Below are 24,213 nucleotides of genomic sequence, written 5' to 3'. Positions count from 1 at the left end.
AAACTATTCCAATGCTTGAAGAAATTCTCTGATCTCACTGAACTGTTGTTTTCTACTTTATATCCCATTGCAAATCTGTTCTATAGAGGGTTTTGTGAGATGAATGGTTTGTTTGTCAAGATACTGCTATTAGTGCAATGGCTAGTTCTATGAGTAGGAAGTTTGAAAAATATTGGAAGAAATTATCCACTACACTTGTTGTTGCCTGCTTTCTAGATCCTAGATATAAGAAAAGGCTTATAGAGTTCTACATCAGAAAATTCCATGGCATCTCATCTCAAGTTCATGTTGATGAACTTGTTGATGTCATCAAGAAACTGTACCAGTTCTATGCCGCTGCTGGACCTTCATCTTCGAGGACTAAAAGTGGGTCAAATGATGCTAAGGATATAGATATAGCTAACCTGTTAGTGGACAATGGAGACGATGAACTAGAGAACTTCTTATATGAGTCTAGTGAGCATGATGCTGATGATATGAATGAGCTAGAGAAGTATATGGCTGATCCACCTCTGAGGCTCAGTGGTCAGTTTGATATCTTGACATGGTGTAACAACCAGACCGATGAGTATCCTGTTCTTTCAAAAATACCTCATGATTTGCTGGCTGTAGAAGTCTCAACTGTCGCTTCTGAATCTGCTTTTAGTGCTGGTGAACGTGTTGTTGATCCTTTCCGTAGCTGCCTTGACCCTGAAATGGTTGAAGCTTTGATACGCATGAAAGATTGGGTTGCTGCAGAAAGAAGATGTTAGAAATGCATCTCAGTTTTAGTTGTTGTACAATATTTTATCATAATCATGTTTTCTGATATATGTGTCTTGGCTTACTTTGATTTTCAAATAAGAAGTTTTGTTCAATTATTGGTGATCTTGAAGTTATTGAGGCCCTTGCTTCAAAACTGAAGATTGAGATATTGTCAATTGTGCCAAGTCTCTTTACAAATCTGTTGTCATATTTTGCTTCCTATCATATATTCAAGTTTCTGTATAAAAATTGAGAAATGTCTAGATTCTACTGTCTACTTTAAGTCATTTCGCTACATTGTCTCCTATTTGTTGTAGGACGATGATGTCACGGACAGTGACGAAGAAGTAGATGGGCCACATTCAGATGATCTAGGCTTCTTTGACATGTAGAGTTGTCTACTGCTGCTGGAGGCTTTTGGTTACTGCCGTGCTTGACTGCTTCTGCTTCTGATATGTTCATCTTTTGACCATTGAGTGTTGGGCTATTGGCAGCTGCCCAATGTGGCATGTTTTTTTTTTTAATTTGGACTTGTGACTTGTGAGTTGTGATCTGTTGGCTTGGTTGTTGCCTTGCCTGGTGGCTGCCGGTCATTGCTTTTGCTTCACTGAAGTCCTGAACTGGAACTGGAGCTGGTAGGTTGTCTGGTTGTGCCTGTGCCGCTGTGTGTGGTTGCCTTGCCTGGTTGGCCTGTGCGTGCCTATGTGGCTATGTGTTGTACTGCGGTGAAGCTGTGATGTGCATATGTGATGTACTATGAGACTATGATCTTAATATCTTATGATCTTATCTGTATGTTGCTCATTTGTTTGCATATGGATTATGCATGGTTTTAATTGTTGCGTCGAGCTAACTCTTTGAAGTGGTTGCAGGTGTCGATGTTCTTGTTTTGTGTTATCGATTCCCGATCGTAATCAACATGTTCCCGATCAAAATATTCCATTCCCGATATCCCGTAATATCGAATTCGTTTTCTTGTCCTGCTTTCCCGTTCCCGGCCAAAAAATACAGGAGGGGGAATGGTTAAAGTATTTTCCTGATGTTTCCCAACACTAGTAGAGAATTAGCTTTCCATGCGCCCCCTTTTGTCCCGGTTTAAAGTTGGCCCGGGACAAAAGGTTCACCAACCGGGACTAAAACTCGGTCACTGGTGGGGGGCTCACCAACCGGGACCTTTTATCCCGGTTGCAAAGGCTAGTGGGAAAAAAAGACTCTAAGAGGTCTTTTATCCCGGTTTGAAACACCAACCGGGATAAATGACCCCCTTTTATCCCGGTTGGTATTACAAACCGGGATAAAAGTCTCTTGACCCTTGACCCTTTTATCCCGGTTGGTGTTACCAACGGGATAAAAGGGGGGGTCTTTTATCCCGGTTGGTGTTTCAAACCGGGATAAAAGGGTCCCCAACGAGGTGACTGGAAGGTGGCTGGAAGAGGGTTAAATCCTCGAACCCTTTTATCCCGGTTTGTAATACCTCCTGGGAGCTCGGGATTTTTTTTTTTGCAGCGCCGGCCGTGGTGACCCGTTTTATCCCGGTTGGTATTACCAACCAGGATAAAAGGGGGTCTTTTGTCCCGGTTGAGCGACCCGGGATAAAAGACCCACCCTTTTGTCCCGGTTGGTTTATCCCGGATGGATTTTCGGGATATTTGCACCCTACCAACCGGGACTAAAGTCCAATTCTCTACTAGTGCAACCACTTTCATCACTACTTATATGCATAAAGACCATTTGCAAGGTGTATGATATGACTAGAATATGCATGGTTAAAAACAATGGTAACATATACGGTTAACTCGACGTCTGAATGAGAGGGTTATTAGCATGAGAAACATTTCAAAGATCGTGGGCGACACAGAACCAGATAGGCTGCCGAGGAAAGGCACACAAATATATATGTTTGGTTCGAAATACTAGGAAAAAAGGAAGGTTGATTTGGATCAAAGGCGGAGCCACAAACACAAAAGCTACATGGATTTCGCCTACTGATTTATTGATCGATCGTTGGAAGTACACACAAAACGTTCATCAAGTGCTTACAACCCAATAATACAAACAATATAAAGACTCGAATTACGCACAAACGCCTACAAACGGAGATATAGATCGAACAGAACCATAATTGTTCAAACCGGGAAAACACAAGGTACACATAAACATATAGGTCGAACATTCGTGCCATACGTTCACCATTCTTGCACAAATGACTATGGAATGTCAAACTTCAATTGGCTTATGGGTGTCCAGATTTATGCAATTTTACAATACATAGATGAAGCCGCACATTGACGCATGGGGCGTCCATCTTACGGCATAGGTGGAGGAGCTGATCCATTATTGACGCAGTTGTTGGAGCACTCGTTAGTGCTGGATGGCATGCAGTACTGCATCACCCTTCCCGCGGCCGCATTGCAATTGTAGACTACTTCTCCAGCAGCCTTAGTGCAGGTTTCGCAGCAACCACGGTCACAGGGGCAGCCGCAGCTACTAGCGGAACAGGAACCCAGGCTGCAGGAGCCACGGGCGGCGTAGGAGCTACTGTTGCAGGGAGTCGTGCAGCTCTTGAAACAGCCGGCGTAGAACGAGAGAGAGAGATATTGCACTTGCTGTAATCAGAGACAGCTATGGCTTGGCATCTCTGGGAAGTGGTAACAACTCGACGCGCACAGCTGAGAGCAATCGAGCGCCGGCGCCGGGGCTATGGCTGGCGATGGCGCTGGCTGCTGCACCGTCGAGGAATGCATCAGCATCACAGACACGGCAACCGCCAAGGCCCTCCTTAAGAGCGGCAATAGTGGAAGCCATGGTTACAGTGAGCTTGCAACCTTGTGACGATTACAAGATAGTAAGAAAGAAAATAACCAAAGACAAGGTGCTTCAGTAATGGAGAGAGATGGGGAGGCAGCTCAATTCGTGGCTGTATATATGATGGACCGTTCGGTGCTATTTATAGGGCTAGCATGATTTAGATTACAAATTGATACTTCCACAAAGGGCATCTTTCAAGGTGTGTCGAAGTTGACTTTAGAAGTTGAAGTGCCTTCAAATTTACTGACATGCAGAACTATGCATTGAATCTAGCAAGATCTGCAGACAGAAAACTTGGAACGAGTCAACAGTAGGCATGGACACGCGGCTTTCTCTTCTCCGCATGGTAATACTATTTCGACATTCTTGCGAGAACATGAACTACGTCATTTCAAGGACCAATAGTACCACACATGCCACTGACCTACAACTCCAATCTCCTTTGCTCCCTCAAACAATCTTTTGGTACCTCCATTTTTCTCTGTGACATGCATTTCCCAAATGTGTTTCATTTGCAAAAATGAATCATATAAACAGAAGTATCTACTACCCCTGCAGTCCTGCATACAAGTGAACGCAAAATGTGAGGTTCATCAGCCATTCAACGAATGTAGTGGCGCAAGTTATTACGACATATATAAGCTGCAATGTGTAGCCTTAACTCCATGCAAAATTTAATGTTGGAAAAAGCATTTTTAAAAATCATGCACCCAAATCTCACACAAACAAGCAATAAAATAATTTAATTTATTGTTACTTAAACAGCAGTGACGTGTTTTGGCAAATGGTTTCAGCAGCAAGTCTCCGAATTTATCTTGTTTTTCAGAAGAAAGATGTATTGGTATCTCCATTTGACTTCCACCTCATTAAGCTGTAGGACATTACAAACATGTCTCAGAATGTGCTTTTTGTCCTCTAGTCTCCTATTTGACCTGGAGCTCAAATTGTAGAGGCAACACTAGGTTTATAGTGCTTGCGAGTTATAATGACCTTTATTAGTTTCATGAGTAAAGTTTCAGTGCCAGCAGCCCTAGACCACATCAGAAATCACCAGTTTAAAAAACAAAGTGGACAATCAGTTCATGGGCCGAGGTTTTATGCGTGTGTTTCATGGACATCCCATGACTTCTCAAGATGGGAAGGAAGCCCTCTGCTGACTGTTTTCAGTATAATGACACCCAACTGATTCACTGTATAGCATTAACCGTCTAATTAAATTAGGATTAAGGTATTGATTGTATAGTTATCGTAGCTAATGACCATTGTCAATAGTTAACAATCAGATGAAATGTTTTACACTAGCTTTGCTTGGCTGCTAACGCATCACAAATCCCAAGTTTGTTTACATGAAAAGAAATGTGTCACACCCAGTTTTAATGATAAAACCACGCTATAACTGTATGAGCACCAAGATTAAATTCAACACACACAACAACATCTCAAGTGAATAACAGAAATCCTACCACAAACAATATTGATGAAATATTACAAAGAGACACATTGTCTTAAACAAATAAATAAATAAAACGTTTTATATCATATTTATTCTAGTGAACGTGCGTTCTCCACAGCCAGATGATGAGGGGAACATATGCCTAGTACTCTGGAAAATCCTATGGAAATTTCTCCAAAATCTTCATGTTCGGAGTAGTATCACGTACACCACAAATGTAGGAAAGTTAATGATACGCATGGATGAATTAAGGATAAGCTGACTCTTAGGTTAGCGGTACGCAATTTTAATGGTAACTAAGTTTTACTAAGGAACCTAATAACTAGCTAAATATGTTCCCAAACTACAAAGTAGAACAGAGGCTGTACCTGCAAATGATTATAACCAGGTTGAAACATAAAAAGAACTGGAACCACGCATAGCCACAACAAGAAGCTCAAAGCTCAAAACCACAAAACCAACGCAACAAATCATGCAAGGGAAACTCAAAGAATTCAGGAATTCAACAAAACAATTCAGAAAAAACAAAGACACTCAAATAAATTAAATAAAGCCCGAATCATTCAGGGAAACTATCATGAGAACACTTTTATACAAATGGAAACAATTTTGCAATGGCATGAATGCGTCAAACACTTGTGTATATCCTACAATTCACATAATACAAATTTAGAAAATAATTTCTCTTTACTCATCTAATTGTGCAAGCCTTCTAATAAATCTGAATAAATTTTAAACTTTTGAAAAACTGAAACATTTATGGTGCAATGTAACAAATCTACCCTCCCTTAAGGTGAATCTCGTTCTCGAATTTCGGATTGGCTAGGGATGAGTTGAGGAAATTCTGATTTCAATTCCCAAGTTGCTTCATCATCAAAGTGATGAATCCACTGAACCTAGCACATCCGAACCGAATCATTTTGTTCCTTTTGATCCTCTCAGTTCTCTCTATAATTTTAATTGAGTGCACTATGGTTGTCATCCATGTTTTCTATGTAAGTGTAAAATTTAGGTTACACCCTCAACTTGTTCTTTCTATTACCCACTTCACAGGAAATGGAGACTTGCACAAAGTTGACCGATAACAAGGAAATGCATATCTAATTCCTTCAACTTAACACCGAAAAGGAGAGCAGAGCAATGGAGACTTGAATATATATCAGTTGCAGAAGGTAAAGGCACTGTTGTAAATCAGTTAGTATTTTACTTATTAATTTACAATTTACATGTTTACGGTCGCATCGTTTCCATACTAACAAAAGTCTTGGTATATATAGGGTTTCTTAAATTTTGTTGTAATCCAAAAAAAGGAAGGACGATGATGATGAATTACTGAGACAACAGCTACGCAATGGTTTGCGGCTAGTACAAGGAAAGAGGCTGATTGATTCATGTCAAAGACAGAGTGCACGAACACATGCTACATGGATTTCACCCATTGCTCGGTCAATGGAAGTACACATAAGTTTTTTTATGACACTGCTGAGAACACATAAAGCATGTTTTATTTGATCAAGAGCTTACAACTGAACAATGACAACATAAAAGTACACAGTAACATTCAGGCTCCATTGTCACACACACACACCCCTAGACACCCAGATATTGGACTAGGGACTAGACTAACAAGACAGAGTCACAAATGCATGAATCGGGAGAACACAATATAAACATGGAGATTGAGCTCTTGAGCGGCACTTTTCACATATGGATGCAGCACGCATTCTAGGGCGAAGGCGGAACTGATCCATTGAAGCAGTTGTTGGTGCAGTCGTTCATGCAGGGGCCCATGCAGGAAATCATGTCCATGCCGTGGGACGACATGCATCTGTAGTAAAGATCTGGAGCAGTGTTACTGCAGGATTCACAGCAACTACGAGCACAGGGGTTGCCACAGTTCTTAGCGGAACAGGAACCCATGGTGCAGGAACCATGGGCATAGGAGTTGCCCTTGCACTGACTAGTGCATCCGTTAAAGCAATCGTCATAGAACTCGAGTGTGGTATTGCACTTGCCATGCTCAGCGACGGATTGGGCTTGGCACCTCTGGGTGCAAATCGGGAAGCAGTAATTCCCGCAATCCGGTGGCGATGGTGGTGCCGGTGCCGGCTCTTGCTGCTGCGCCATCGACGAATGGAGCTGCACGAGGCACACGGCAAGGACCAAGGCCCCCTTGACAGTGGCTGCAGTGGAAGCCATGGTACCTGTCAACTAACAAGCTTGCACTGAAGAGAAGATAACAAAGAGAAGAACACAAGATTAGATGCCACAATGTTGTGATGATAGGGAGGCAGCTCTATTGGTGACTGTATATGGACTATTAATTTGGTACTATTTATAGGCGCTAACCCAACGAAACTCCCTACACAGGATCCCTAATCTCGTACAGATTATTACAAGTTGATACTTCACAAATGGCATCTTGCCACATGTTTGGAGTTGACTTCAGGAGTTGAAGAAGTTCAGTCTTGGTTGAACGAGTCAAGAGTAGACATGGGGCACATATGACATACCAATTTCCCACATTATAATACAATTTTCTATCACTGTGCAATCAAAGAACATGAACTTCGACGTTTAACCAGCCACAAATACTACACATGCCACTGCCTCTACTTCCACATAATAATATTTCACTTCCTCGCATTCTTTCAATGCAGTTCGCAAGTGTTATTTATATAACTACCTATGTACCTTGCATACGTACTGGTGAACCCAAAAATGTCGGGTTTGTGATCCATAACTGAAGATGGACCATATTGGCATACGACATTTACTGGTCCAAAATTACATTTTTAAAAATCATGCACCATATATAATGACACACTAGCAAGCAACAACGCCCGTTAATTACTGAAAACAAAAGGATCAAGACGAATTACTGAGACAAACAATCTAGAGGACAGTTGATTATAACCTCCACAATTAACGGAGACCTTGGTTATCTAATAAATTGTGTATTTTCTAATTTCTCCAACGAGGAATTCTTTAGTTTATTCTTCCCATGAACAGTGGACATATTGTTTTAGACCAATGATGCAAAAATCTTCTGCTATGACTCTGTCAAGCTGACTTGCACGTGAAAGTCAACCAATATTTCACCGACGACTTTAATTGATGAAACGAGGATTCAAGGTGACTTTCAGCTACATGAAACATTTAAATGGTCACGGAGGGTAATGTGCTGAACTAAACATGAGGAAGATGGATTCAAATTGCGGAACAGAGCTCACCAACTGATAACCCTTGTTGAAACAAGTAGGATAGATACATGGTTCGCTCAAATTGGACTCTGGACGTGTGAAAGTTATGGTGATCGGAAAACGGTGCACTATATGCACCTATTTGCGTGATTCTAATAGTGTTCCTAGCGCAATATCATACTGTGGTGGTGGTGGCAGAAAGTTTTGGGACTTTTTGTGTGTGTGTGTGTGTGTGTGTGTGTTGTTCACACCGTTGTTTCATCTGGTGCCAACCGAGAGTTCTCGGCCAGGAAACGGAGTCCATCGTTTTGTCCTGTCTGAACATGATCCACCTTCACCACACAATATGGTGCCGCTAGAGTTATCCTGCTCGTGGCAAAAGGGCCACCGATTCATTTGGAAGGGCTAGGGTACCACCATATGATACTTTTTAAGATTTTTTTTCCTTTTCGAGATCTATTCAAATAATTGTTTCCGTAGGCCGAATATTGCTTATTTACAACTCTTTGATTTGCCCCTTACCTGTTGGAAAATTGCATACTGCCCTATATAAATGTAGAGTGGCATAGGTCAATTGAATCAACCCAATCGAGTCAAAACAATACTATTATTTCTTTTTCCATTTTACTATTTTTTCAAAACCCTAATAGATGTTTGTTCTTCTGTCTCTGTAGCGACGTATGATGCCCTAGGTGGCCATGCCGGCCCTAGGGCATGCCACTGGAGCCTTACTCTAATAGGCGCCTCCTGAGTATTGCGTTCTTCGGTGCCAAGTGTTTCATTAGTGTGCCTTGTGCAGTGCACTCGTAGATGAGGACACAAGTTGAGAGTTCAGTGTAAGGCATGATCTCATTTTAACAATAGTAATTGCACCAGAATGTTGGTTCGGCGTGGCTATGGCTGGTGGAGCTGATGCTTCTTGGGATGGAAGACGGAGGGCGGGGGTGGTATAGCTGTGCACTATGAATTAGGTTTATTCTTGGCACACACGCTTTTGGGCTACAAAATAATGTTAACATTATTGAAATATGTAATTATCCAAAGTATATTCTCTCCGCTCTTAAATATAAAGCATTTTAAATATTTTTGAACAAATTAGGGACGGAGACTGACAAAACACACATGTACCCCTTGAATTATAATGTTGGAATTGTGTTGCCTGGTTGTTTCAGCTGCAGTTGCGAATAAAAATGAGTCTACTTCAACTAATCCACCAATCAACTAAATTAATCGTGCAACAGTAGAGGAGAACTGCATGAGAAGTTTTTTAAATGTGCAAAGAATGTCTTATATTTGAGAATAAATTTTGAATACTTTGATGCTTATATTTCAGAACGGAAGGAGTATATAGGGATGACGTTTTCAAACAGTGACGTAAACTGTCCTAGTACATGGACGGAGCTAGTATCACTCGGCACTATAAAGGCGTACGAAATACATGCAAGGGTAAAGTAATAGGAAAGAGTCTTATTAATTCAGACTAAAGACGAAGCTTACAAACACCTGGTACACGGACTTCACTCACTGATCAATCATTCGAAGGTACGCACAAGATGTATTTTGTAACACGGCAGAGATCACATAAAGCTTACTTATATGTGATCAAGAGCTTACAACAACTGGACAATGACAACGTAAATGTGAACAATAACATCCAGACTAGAGACAAACATGCTTACAAACCAAGATATACCTCAAAAAAATTGTGATACAGGACATAACCGACAGTGAAAACTAACCTCACCACCGGTTTATATTTCAAACCGACAGTGAAAACAATAACATCCGGACTAGAGACATAACCGGCAGTGAAAACTAACCTCACTGCCGGTTTATATTTCAAACCGACAGTGAAAACTATCACCGCCGGGTCTTCCGACTATCCGGCGGTGAGGGGGGAGCCCGGACCCGAAATTTTTATCAACCCCAACTCATTCTTTCTCACGTCCGCGCTCTACCTCCTCCTGACTCCTTCATCTCCCTCTGCCAGCCCCCCTCCCTCTCTCACTCCGCCATCCTCTTCCCTCCAGCCCCTCTCTACTCGCTCCTCCTCCCCTCCCCCCTCCGCTCGCTGCCCCTTGGCTTGGCAGAGAGGAGCGGCGGTAGGGCGAGGTGTGGTGGCAGAGCGAACCGTGGCGGGGAGCCTTGGCAGCGCGCGGATCCGCGCCGGGATGCTCGGGGGTGGCGCGCGGGTATCCTCTAGAGGAGGAAGAGCGGCTCAGAAGGAGGAGATTCGGGAGCCCCTCTGCGTCGGGATTCACCGGAGATGGCGCCCACGGGATCCGGCGGCGGTGGCGACTGCAACGATGAGATCCGGCCCTGGTGCGCTTCCCCCCTGTCCCTCTCCCTCCCTCACCCTCCCCCCTCGGCGTCTGGGTGGTGACGGGGTGCCGGCAACGCGGGATGGGGTTGTAGCGGTGCGGTGGTGGCACCTGGCGGCGGGGCGACTGGCAGGATGTGGGGCTGGGTGGGATTTTTTTTTTAATAGGCATCACCGCCAGTTCTAGGTCTGGCGGTGATGCCCATTCTTGTCACTGCCGCCTTTTATACGACGGATCTGAAACCGGCGATAATGATGGGTTTGGAGCCGGCAGTGATGAAGTGTTGTGGAGTAGTGATTGGACTAGGAATAGATTGAAACACAATTATTCGAAATGGAAAACACTACACATACGGATCGAGCATCCGGGCCGGACGTTGACACATAGATGAAGCCTCAGATTCACGAGTGCGGTGGCGTGGAGCTTACGGGGCAGGTGGAACTAATCCGTTCATGCAGTTGTCCGTGCAGTCGTTCATGCAGGAGGGCATGCAGGAGATCATGCCCATGCCCCGGGACGAGATGCATCTTGAGTACAGATCTGGAGCAGTGTTAGTGCAGGATTCGCAGCAAGCACGGGCACAGGGGTTGCCGCAGTTCTTAGCAGAACTGGATCCCATGGTGCAGGAGCCACGGGTGTAGGAGTTGCCCTTGCACTGACTAGTGCAGCCCTTAAAGCAATCGTCATAGAACTCGAGCGTGGTATTGCAATTGCCGTGCTCAGCGGCGGATTGGGCTTGGCACCTCGGACTGCAATTCGAGAAGCAGTAATTTCCACAATCTAACACCGGTGGCGACGGCGGTGCCGGTGCAGGCTCTGGCTGCTGCCCCATTGAAAAGTGGAGCAGCACGAAGCATACGGCAACGACCAATGCCTCCTTGATAGTGGCGGCAGTGGAAGCCATGGTACAAGTGAACTTGCAAGCTTGTGATGAAGACAAGATATAGCAAAGAGAAGAATGGAAGATTAATTAGATGCTACTGCAATGCAGTGGAAGGGCTATTCGGTACTATTTATTGGCGCCAACCCAACGAAATATACGTAGTATCATACAGATTATTACAAGTTGGGACTTCACAAATGGCATCTTGCCACATGTTTGCATTTGACTTCAGCAGTTGAAGTACCTTCAAATTGACTGATATGCTGAGCTACTCAATGAGTATTACAAGGTTTGTGGGCAATCTAGGTTGAATGAGTCAAGATCGAGTAGACATGCATGGGGTACATGGCAACAGATTGTTCACATATTAATAAAAATTTCTTGTGCAATGTGCATCTGTCTCCTAAAGACATAACGCTATCGGTGGATTGATCCATCTGACTCTTAGATCATTGATGTTGCAGAACATTACAAATATTTCTCCATATGCACATATGTGCTCTAGTTAATTTTATGTTTGTCATGGACCTCAAATTATATAGGCAGCACTATGTTTATAGTGCTTGCGAGTTAAGATGACCCGTTATTATTAATCTCAAGAGGTAAGTTCCGGGTACAAGAAAAATAGACAGAATGTTGATCCATATATAACAAGAAAATGCAGATCTAACTCCTTCATCAGTTGAAGGCCTAGTGCTTATCCTCTCGACGGCGAAAGGCAGAGCACAGCAATAGCTACGTGAATATATGACGGGTGTAAATCAGTTCGTATTTTACATACCCCTCCATCTATATTTATAAGGCATAGTATGACTTGGCACGGTTTTTAAAATAACACTTTGACCATTTATTTACCTTATATTGTATTACTTATGCTTATAAACTTTTATAATTATGGTGGAGTATATTTATTATGAATCAAGCATATAAAGCTTATATTATAAAAATAAAATATTATTAGTTAAATTGTTAGTCGTAAGTTTGAATCTTGATAGGCGTGTGCACCTTATAAATAAAAATGTAGAGAGTATCAATTTAGAGGTTACATGTATGCGGCATCATCAGACACTAATTGTTTCAAATTGATGATATATATAGGTATAGGCTTTATTAAATCTCGTTAAAATCCAAAACACAGAAGGATGAAGGCTGGCGGGCAGTTGATAAGTGATGACATCATATGTATTTCCACCATTCCAAATTGTTGGTCGTTTTGGCATTTCTAGCACTACTAGACACTAGTAGAGAATTGACTTTCGATGCGCCCCCTTTTGTCCCGGTTTAAAGTTGGCCCAGGACAAAAGGTTCACCAACCGGGACTAAAGCTCGGTCACTGGTGGGGGACTCACCAACCGGGACCTTTTATCCCGGTTGCAAAGGCTAGTGTGAAAAAAAGATCCTGAGAGGCATTTTATCCCGGTTTGAAATACCAACCGGGATAAAAGACACCCCCTTTTATCCTGGTTGGTAACACCAACCGGGATAAAAGGGTCCCCAACGATGTTACTAAAACAGGACTAAATCCCTCGAACCCTTTTATCCCGCTTTGTAATACCAACCGGGGTAAAAGGGGTCTTTTATTCCGTTTGGTGTTTCCAACCGGGATAAAAGGGTCCCCCACGAGTTAATACAAAAGGATAGCATCCCCTACATAGTCAGATGTGGTGTGTAGGTGGGATGGCAAGGAAGCTACGCGCGAGACTGGAGGTTGTGGGTTCGAATCCCACGCAGCGCGCACGCGCATATTTTGCGTGAAATATCGCGTGACTTGTAACTTGTGGCGTGCGCGTGTGGGGGGCCTCCTGGGAGCTCGGGATTTTTTTTTTGCAGCGCCGACTGTGGTGACCCGTTTTATCCCGGTTGGTATTACCAACCGGGATAAAAGGGGGATCTTTTGTCCTGGTTGAGTGACCTGGGATAAAAAGACCCCCCTTTTGTCCCAGTTGGTTTATCCCGGATGGATTTTTGGGAGATTTGCACCCTACCAACCGGGACTAAAGGCCAATTCTCTACCAGTGAACATTGACCTCTGATCCCTAGACTTAGTACCGGTTGCGTTTGAAACCGGTATTAATCTCAGCATTAGTACCGGTTCCAAAGGATACTGCCTGTTGCGTGGCACGAGGACCTCTTTAGTACCGGGTGGAGGCAACAAACGGTAATAAAGGGTGAGCATTAGTACCGGTTGGTGGTTGCAAATGGTACTAATGCTCCATGCACCCTCTAGTACCGGTTGTTTGCATCAACCGGTACTCGAGGGGGAACCCTCCAGTACGGTTGCTTCCATCAACCGGTACTAGTGTGGCACCCCCCTCTGGTACCAGTTCGAGGCACCAAGTGGTACTAGAGGGAACCCCTTTAGTACCAGTTGGTGACCCTAACCGGTAGTAATTTTCTTCCTATAAATACCTTCCTTCTTCCTCCAGCCCGAACCAGATCCTCCAGCTCGAGCTTCACCCTGTCCATGGCACCATAGGGGTAGGTTTTGCTGGATTTGTGACAATTTCTTTGAAATTTCACTCATTCAAGTGTTCTAAAAGTTAGAAACTTCATCCTCCCTTGACATATGATTAGTATACTAAGTTTTATGTTTTAGAGCTAGAACAATTTGTGATTTTTAGAATAAGTTACAATGGGGAAATTTTTTATTTATATGAATGTGTTATTTAGGGGATTTCACTCATTCAAGTGTTCTAAACTTCATCCTCCCTTGATAATGGTGAGTATACTAAGTTTTATGCTTAAGAGCTAGAGTATTTTCTGATTTTTAGAATAAGGTACAATGGGAAAAATTTTCATTTATATGTATGTGTTAATTAGAGCTCATATTTGTGATTTGTAGAATAAGCTACAAATTTTTGGATGTTATGATTCATACTAGTCAAAGAAATTTTTCATAGTTTAGTACTTTTTTCAAATAGAGTTACGTAATTACTCATTTTTAGAATAAGCTACAATGGAGAAAATTTTCATTTATATGTTATGTTATCAAATTGTAGGAAATAATGTTCATTTCTCGCTAATTCAAGAATTGTTCTATATTCTCTAGCTATTCAAAATTTTGACTACAATTTCCACACCTCAAGCTTCACCCTATCCATAACTCCATAGGGGAAGTGCTGCTAGATTTGTGACCATTTCTTGGTGATTGCAATCTTTCAAGTGTTCTAAAAGTTAGAAACTTCATCCTCCGTTGATACATGGATAGTATACTTCAAAAACCAATCCATGTGTATATACTAAGAAAAATTAGATTAAGTACTTCAATTCATTTTCTTATTGTTCAAAAACTAATCCATGTGTAACATTTTGTAGATGGATTGGTAATGGATGTACAATGCTGACAAATATTCCATGGAGTCATTAATGGCTTGCATGGTTTTCTCGATCAGGCAGAATCCAACAAACCGCCGTCTGGTTTCATTTGTTGTCCGTGTAGAAATTGTAAAAATGAGAGGGATTACTCATCCATCAAGACTATTCATGCCCACATATACAGTTCTGGATTCATGGCAAACTATATTGTTTGGACAAAACACGGGGAAAGAGGAGTTATGATGGATGATGATGATGAAGAAGAAGATGACAACATTCCTGACTGGATTCAAGGAGGTGCCTTTGCAGATGCTTCAATGGGCGAGGCTGAACAAGAGATGGGCGAGGCAGAAGGTCCTCTAGATGAGCTAGGTCAGGTGTTGCGAGATGCAAAGGAAGATTACGAGAATGTGAAGGAGTCAAAATTATTTGAGCGTATGTTAGATGATCATAAGAAATTGTTGTACCCAGATTGCAAACAGGAGCACAACAAGTTGGGTACTAGATTGGAAATGTTGCAATGGAAGGCAAGAAATCGAGTTTCTGACAAGGGTTTTGATGAGTTAACGAAAATCATAAAGAACATGCTTGCCGAGGGGAACGAATTGCCGTCCTCAACGTACGAAGCAAAAAAGGTTGTCTGCCCTTTGGGTTTGGAGATACAAAAGATACATGCATGTCCTAATGACTATATCCTCTATCGGGGCAAGGAATATGAGAAATTGGAGGTTCATCCTGTGTGCAAAGCACTGCGTTATAAGATCAGGCAAGATGATCCTGGTGATGTTGAGAGGGAGGCTATCAAGAAGAAAGTTTCTGCGAAGGTAATGTGGTATTTCCTTGTAGCAAGAAGAAAGTTTCTATGAAGGTAATGTGGTATGTCCCTGTAGTACGACGGTTGAAGTGCTTGTTCAGGAACAAGTCACATGCAAAGTTGTTGCGTTGGCACAAAGAAGAACATAAGCAAGATAAAATGATCAGATACCCTGCTGATGGGTCCCAGTGGAGAACAGTTGATAATGAATTTGCCGAGTTTAAAAAAGATGCAAGGAACATATGGTTTGGTTTAAGTATGGATGGATTCAATCCATTCAGAGAGTTCAGTAGTGGTCATAGCACTTGGCCTGTGACCTTATGTATATTCAACCTTCCGCGATGGTTGTGCATGAAGCAGAAGTTCATTATGATGCCGATAATTATCCAAGGCCCAAAACAACTTGGCAACGACATTGATGTTTACCTAAGACCATTGGTTGATGAACTTCTACTATTATGGAAGGAAGAAGGTGTACGTGTGTGGGACGAGGACAAAAAGGAGACATTTAGTCTACAAGCATTGTTGTTTGTAACCATCAATGATTGGCTGGCGCTAGGTAATCTGTTCGGACAGTCAAACAAGGGATTCCGAGCCTGCACGCACTATTTAGATGATACTTGTAGCATGTATTTGAAGCACTGCAACAAGGTCGTGTATACAAGCCATCGTCGATTTCTTCCTGATAAGCACGCTCTAAGAAAGAAAGGAAGCATTGTGAAGGGAAGGAAGAAGAAGGTATTAAGCCCCTTAACCGTAATGGTAAACGTGTATTTTCTATGATAAAAGATGTGAGGGTAGTCTTTGGCAAGGGCTTTGGTAGCCAACCAGTTCCGAACAATGAGGACGGACATGCACCCATGTGGAAGAAGAAATATATATTTTGGGAGCTACCTTATTGGGATGTCCTTGAGGTCCGTAATGCAATTGATGTGATGCACCTGATGAAAAATCTCTGCATGAACGTGCTTGGCTTCCTAGGTGTATATGGAAAGGCAAAGGATACACTTGAAGCATGTCCGGACCTCAAACTTATGAATCAACGAGATGCCCTACATCCTGAAAAGAGAGATAATGGGCATTACTTGCATCCTGCTAGTTACAGTCTTAGTAAGGAAGAGAAGGAAAACATGTTTGAGTGCTTGAATAGTATCAAAGTCCCATCGGACTACTCCTCGAATATAAAGGCATTAATAAATTTGAAACAAAAGGAATTCATAAATCTAAAGGCCCATGACTGCCATACCCTCATGACACAATTGTGCCTATTGCACTGAGGGGTATTCTTCCAGAGAATGTGAGAATGGCAATCATGAAGCTATGTGCATTCCTCAACATGATTTCAATGAAGGCAATCCATCCATACAATCTACGGAAGCTACAGAATGACGTGGTGCAATGCCTTGTCAGTTTTGAGATGGTTTTTCCACCTTCCTTCTTTAATATCATGACCCACCTTGTAGTCCACCTTGTTGAAGAGATTTTTATCCTCAGTCCTATATTTCTACACAATATGTTCCCTTTCGAGAGGTTTATGGCAATTCTGAAGAAGTATGTTCGTAACCGTGCCCGTCTTAAAGGAAGCATCGCAAAGGGATATGGAACAGAGGAGGTAATTGAGTTTTGTGTTGACTTTATGGATGACATGACTTCGATTGGAGTCCTTGCATCACGCTATGAGGGGAGACTAAAGGGAAAGGGCACACTAGGGAGGAATGCTTGGATGGACATCAATAAGGAGACATTATGTAAAGCACACTTCACGGTCCTGCAGCAATCATCCCTAGTAGCTCCATACATGGAGGAGCGCATGGCTAATGTACGATCCTCAAACCAAGGGAAGACTAAGGCCTGGATTACATGTCGTCACATTGAAACTTTCGGCACTGGGTTGCAGCGTGAATTGATGGGTGATGACACCATTGAAGAACAACTAGCATGGTTGGCTAGGGGTCCATCTATGTCAGTATCAACATTCCAAGGATACGAGATAAATGGCTACAGATTTTACACCAGAGCACAACCAAAATAGTGGTGTCCGTATCGATACAATAGACAGTACTGGAAAAAAAGACAGATACTATGGTGTCATTGAGGAGATATAGGAACTCGGCTATGGACCTTTGAAAATCCCTCTGTTTTGGTGCCAATGGGTGAAACTTACTGGAGGAGGTGTAACAACAGACAACAATGGGATGACAATAGTGGACCTCAACAAGATTGGATACATAGATGAACCATTCGTCCTAGCCAATGACGTGACTCAAGTTTTCTATGTGAAGGACATGGCAAGCAAACCAATAAGGAAGGGTGCTAATAGGTCAGATGATCAGCCAAAGCGCCACATTGTTCTTCCAGGGAAAAGAAAAATTGTTGGACTTGAGGAGAAGACTAACATTTCAGAAGATTATGATCAGTTCGATGATCTTCCTCCATTTTTAGTTGAGGTTGACCCAAGTGTCCTATTAGCCAAAGAGGACGCTCCATACTTACGCCGCGATCACAACCAAGGGACATTCATCAAGAGGAGGGTTATTAACGTCCATTAGATGATGACGCGTAATGTATTTGAACAATTACGTTGTGTTTTTAGTTATCAACAAAGGAATTAATGTAATTATGAATGGTTAGATCTTATTTTTCCAAATGTAAGTCTCATGTCTTGTTTAACTTTCTTATCTGGCTACTAGTAAATGCACACATCACATCAATTTTTTCCATTTTTCCATTTTTGCACAAACTTAGATATTTTTTATGAACCTGTGACCTATATAGCTTCCTCACCATGAACTCATTTTCAGTGAAACATATCTAATAAAGAATAATCATCAGTGAAAGAATAATCTTCTTGTGAAAATTGTTTCAATTAAGTAGAAAACAAAAAAAATATGAAAATATAAATTTCATAGAAAGCTAAAATTAGCAGCTATTCATGAATTTTGTTTTGAATATCCATCTTGTTAAAGTACCACGTCAAATCGCACTCACATATGTACTCAACCAAACTCCTTGTTATATTCCACCTCTTGGTTGAAGCTGAGGAAGAGGATGATAGTGATAATGACAATTTTATCGTGCATGAAGATGAAGATGAAAATATAGAAGACTCTGAGAACGAATCGGAAAAGGAAATGTCATATCTTCCTCACAGCTTCCTTATAGTGCACGAAGATGATAAAGATACTTTCCAGCGTGCTTCGTCATAGCTGTTTATTACCTATCGCGGTTTTTGAATTCTTAATCATGTGTTTCATCAGTATGTGCTTGGGATTGTACATTAGATTTTCTATAGCGCTTGAAGATGGGTGTCATGTTTCCTTATTCTCAGTCCTTTCAATTCAGTAGTACCTCCAATTCGAATAAGTTGATTGAACAATACTATTTGAAACAAATCTCACCCTATTAAACAAGAACAGATTTTTGCATGGCTAAAATATTAAATATTTCAATTTTTTAAGCACCATTAAATTTAAAAAATAAATTTACGTACAATTAAACAAGAACATGATTAAGTCATAGTAAACATGTTAAGAACACTAGAGGCACTATTCTTCTAAATTTTTGAATGGTCACAAAATCCATTTTTTCAAATTTTAAAGTTAATATAAGTATTATGACCATTATAACATATTACTAAGTTAAAATTAATAACTTTACCATGTTTGAGATTTGACCGCATCTGGTATTTTTATAGTGTATATCTAATAAACATGAAGCTACCAAATTGTTTTTACAATTTTTAGAAATGTTATTTAATTTACTATGCAATAAATTAGTATAATAGCAATTGTAAAATAAAGGAAACATAAAAACATAGGTGGGGAATTGAAACAGAGTCATGCAACCCCTTTAGTACCGGTGCTTAACAACAACCGATACTAAAGGGGGCATTATCATTTCCTGCACGAGGAGACCCTCTAGTACCCGTTGTAAACTACAACCGGTACTAGAGACCCCCATCTCTAGTACCATTTGTTGTTAACACCCGGTACTAGAGGGGCTCTAGTACTGGGTGTAAATTGGAACCGGTACAATAGGGGGCGGTAAGGGGCGCTCAGTGCTCCGCTATTGTAAACACTTGGTAATTTTCAGTACATGCTGCACTTCGTTTTCCTCCTCCCGATCCTCCGCCTCTCCGCCGCCGCCATCCACGTCTGTCGACACAGTCGCCTCCGTTGCCGCCCCCCCTAATGCCACGCCCCTGACGCCGCGTGACGCCATCTCGACTGGCCCCGACGGCGCCACCCTGACAGTACCACCCCACCCTACCCCGGATGCCGCCACCCTGACACTGCTGTCCCACCCCACCCCTAACACCGCTACCCCACCTCCAACGACGCCGCCCTGTCAGCCACCGCCTACGCCGGCCACCTCCCCGCCGCCCGACACCGCTTGGCCCCGCGCCTCCTGACATACGGCGCCCCGCCCCCAGCACGCGCGCCCTGCAGACTCGAGCTGACGTAAGCCCACGGCTGTCATGACGTCATTTTTCTTTTTTTATAGGTGTTGGAAATCATGTCGTAGAAAAATTGCAGAAAATTTGTATAAGTGTTGGAAATCATGCCATTTATTTTTTTGTTTCTGCAGTAGTAGAGAATAGCTAGAACTTATAGAAAATTATCAGAGTAGCTAGAAATTATAGAAAATTGAAATACTTAGAAACTGAAATCATGCCATTTATCTTTTAGAATTGATTTTTCCCATGAATTGAAATACTTAGAAATTACCGACAAATTCGCCGTGACGTCATTGTTGTACAAAAATGTTGAAAATTGCTAGAAAGTTATCAAATATTATAGAAAATTATCTAGAAATTGTTGTCATGCAATTTATTTTTTTCATTCTATTTAAATGTTGTATAATGTTAGAAATTTGTATAAATGTTGGAAATTATCTATAAATGTTGGATAAGTGACGTCATTATTGTTTCATTCAATTTTTGTTGTCATTTTCTAGTAGTGTTTTATTCTTTTTTGTATAAGTGATGTCATTCTATTCATTTTTCTATTTACTCATTTATCTATTTGAACCAATTGTATAAGTGTTTCATTTTGTTTGTGTCACCCTATTATATTATACTAGTTACAATGGCACGATCAGATGATGAGGGTGACCCTCAAACGGTAGAGGAGCTCCTATATCAGATAATTGCTGAAGGTGGCAATCAAGCAAATGAAGAGATCGATCATAGCCAGGCTAACATCTACCTCAACCTGGACCTTAACATGGCTGGTGATGGCATCAAGGAGAAACCAATTGCCGAGGGAGGCAATGTGGAGCAACCAGATGTTGAGGGAGGCAATGTGGAGCAATAAGGCGAGGTATAGCAAGTATTATACATAAACATTACTTGAATCTCTTCTTATCAAAAGAAACATCATCACGCAACATTCCAATCACACAATATTTCAATTGTCATTTTTCAGCCATCTAGATCGAGCAAAAGGCCTCAAAACAAATGAGGCAAGAACAAGAAGGTCGAGGGCTGTATCATCACCCCAAAAATTGCTGAAGATGGTGAACCGATTGCTCCTGCCAAAGCTAAGACAAAGTTGGTGAATGAGATTGGGTTCCTTGTCAGAGATAACATCCCAATGAGCTTTGAGTATTGGAAAAAACCTGACATAGTCCTGATCGGCACACACTCGCTCATTTACGTACCTGACCGAGAGAAGACTATGGTATGGGAACACGTAAAAGAAAACATCACGTTCGAAAATGTAGACAAAGCCAAAGTGAAAGAATGGGGCTTCAAGAAGGGTGCGATTGTGTTTCAGACATACAAGAAAACCTTGACCAAAGAGTATATAAAGAAGGGGCTTGCACCTAATTTCAATAAGCACCCGAAGATAAGGGATCACTGGGATTCCTTTGTACAGCTCAAGGAGTCAAGCAGTAGCTAGTCGTCAACTCAAACTAACACCGACAATGCCCAGCAGAAGCGATACTTCCATCATCTTGGGACAACAAGTTACAAGTCTACAGCCGTGAAATGGCGAAGGATGGAAGATGACCTAATTGCCAGGGGAATAGTACCATATACTCTCGAATGGCCTGAGCGAGCAAAGAATTGGTTTTATGCTCATGGAAGAAGGCTCAATCCCGAAGATGGATCAATTGTCTTCGGAAATGAAATAAGAGAAGCGGCCACTAAACTTGAGGACTTCGTGAAAAAAACAGCCAATGGATCCTTCGTGCCTGATCGAGAGAGCGACGAGCTGACAATGGCACCTCAAAATCCCGAACACCCTGGACGTTGCCGAGGCAAAGGACTCATTCCGTGGAAGTATGCCTTTCATGAGCACATTGAATCATATAGAAGTTGCCAGAGAAGCAAGGCCGACCAAGCACGACAGCTACGAGAGTTGCAACAAGTAGCAGCATCTGAGGCAAGAATAGAGGAAATAATAGATGAGCGTGTGGCCATAGCTCTGAGAAAACATGCCAGTCAACAAGCAGCTGCTGCATCATCAGGGCCACATGTCAACGTAAGCCCGACTCAGCGTCGAAGCAGTGTCGCTTTCACGGAAGCCACAGCTAGAGGATCCACTAAGGTCATTGAGGAATGCCACCCCAAGAACGACATCATATGGAGAGCCCCTTGTGAGCTTGTTACTCCCATGAGAAACAAGCTCATAGTGGTGGCTTATAGTGTGGCTGAGCAACCGACGCAAGGCCAAACACTTCATGGTGTCGAGGTTCAAGCTCGCTATGCCAAGGTTGGGGTGGACCGAGTGGCTGATGGTTGGGAGGACCTGCAACTGGAGTGTCACACCCGATTTTAAGGACAAAACCGAATGCTTTGAATACCTGTACGCTAGGATCAAGTTACACACATGTATGACAGAAGTTAATAACAAAGATAGTGTTATAGCGAATAAAGAGAGTAATTAACCATTATTACATGACCGAAAGTCTCAATAGATCACAAGCCTAATTTTATTAAGCAACGGACTCCAAAGACGATAACAACACCACAGGCAACTGACTAAAGAACCTTACGCCTAGAACTCCTCAAAGTTGTCAATGTACTCCACCAGATTATCTTGGTCTGAACAGCGGTTTTGCAAGGGTGAGTACACTTATGGTTGGTACTCAACAAATCATGGGGAATAGTGTAGTGTAAGGCCAATCAAGGTATGGCTAAGGCTAAATCAGCATCAGCTTTTAAGTAAGTTGATCAAGTTTTATTAGCAATTAACTATATGTAAGTTTATACCACTAGAAATTAAACAAGAGCATAAATAAAGTAAACAACATATGCATGAATGAAATAACAACAATTTAAGTCCATCTTTCGATAGTATTATCATGTGAGGGTCTAGGCCACTCTTAACAGTGAGCACGGCTGATCGATTAGTTTTACACTCTGCAGAGGTCGCACATCTTTACCCACAAGTTGCGTAGAAGTTCAAAAGAACTTTGGACCCAACCATGCGGTGTTTGCAAGGCACCATACCACACTTCCGAGGTATGATTGCATAGGGACGCTACGAGGCCTTTACAAAGATTCGTTACTAAGTGATAACCCGCTAAGGTTTCAGGTCGAAGCAGAGCATAACAGTCCCCTAGTGGTATAGCGTTTTAGCAAAGCCCACGTCCCAAGAGAGCGAGTGCTATACCCCATCAACGCCTCCCCTCTTGCCCTTTCTGTAAGGTTACCCCAGACTAGTGTTTCTAATTATTTAGCCAAGACCAGAGCCATTTAGTCTTGTGGTAGCACTATTTTACTAGGTGATTCTTCATGTTCCAATTAAACGTTTCTGATCTTGTATTAATGAAAGGTATAACAAAAGTAAAACAAGATTAATCATTGAATTCAGTTAAACCACCATATCCCAGGTAAGCAATAAGCATGAGCTACCCAACATAAAAGTAAACCAGGTTGGTCAAGGCAAAGGTAAATAAAATCTAGGCGAACCTTAATTGGGACCCATCAAGATTACAACATATGTGCATAGCAATGTTGCATAGCAAAGGTGGTTAGGACTTAAAGAAGTGATCAAGGACACAACTTGCTTTCTTGGCCTTGCTCTTGCTGTTCATACTCCTCGAAAGCTTGATCTTCAAATCCCTCAAACTACAGAACATCTACAGACGTCACACGGGCACATATAAGCAAACAAAGGCATAACATAAGAAAAAGAGTACACCAATAATAATAAACAGATACAAGAAGCTTGAAAAACTAATCTACGCTTGAAAACAAACACGTGGATATAAAGAACGCAAAAAACGGAGTTAAGATGCAAAAGATATGATTAAAAAAGTTTTAGGGGCTTTTCTGTGAGAAAAATAAAAACTTTCAGGGCTAAACTGCGAAAAACCGAGGACTTATACATAATTACACGTATAAACTGAAGGTTTAATGCACAAAAAATGTAACTCAGGATGGCGGGTGGATTTTATAAAAGAACAGGGTTTAAAATGTAACTCGTAAATACTTTTGAACTAGATTGGACTGCGGGTTGATTTGTGAAAAAGGCGAGGGATTAAATGGAAAATGGTTAGTGCCGCGGCTTGGAAAATAAGGACGGCTCGATGAGGCTTGATCTGAGCCGTCAGATCGGCAGCGGGCGGCGGAGACTACCCTGCGAAAGGCTCAACTCGGCCCGCAGCTTGGAGCCGGAGGAGACGGATCTAGAGCGTCGGATACAAAACCGACGGCGGAG

This window comes from Setaria viridis, chromosome 3 (assembly GCF_005286985.2).
Source record: "Setaria viridis chromosome 3, Setaria_viridis_v4.0, whole genome shotgun sequence".
Taxonomy (NCBI): Eukaryota; Viridiplantae; Streptophyta; class Magnoliopsida; order Poales; family Poaceae; genus Setaria; species Setaria viridis.
Note: the sequence above shows the minus strand (reverse complement) of the source record.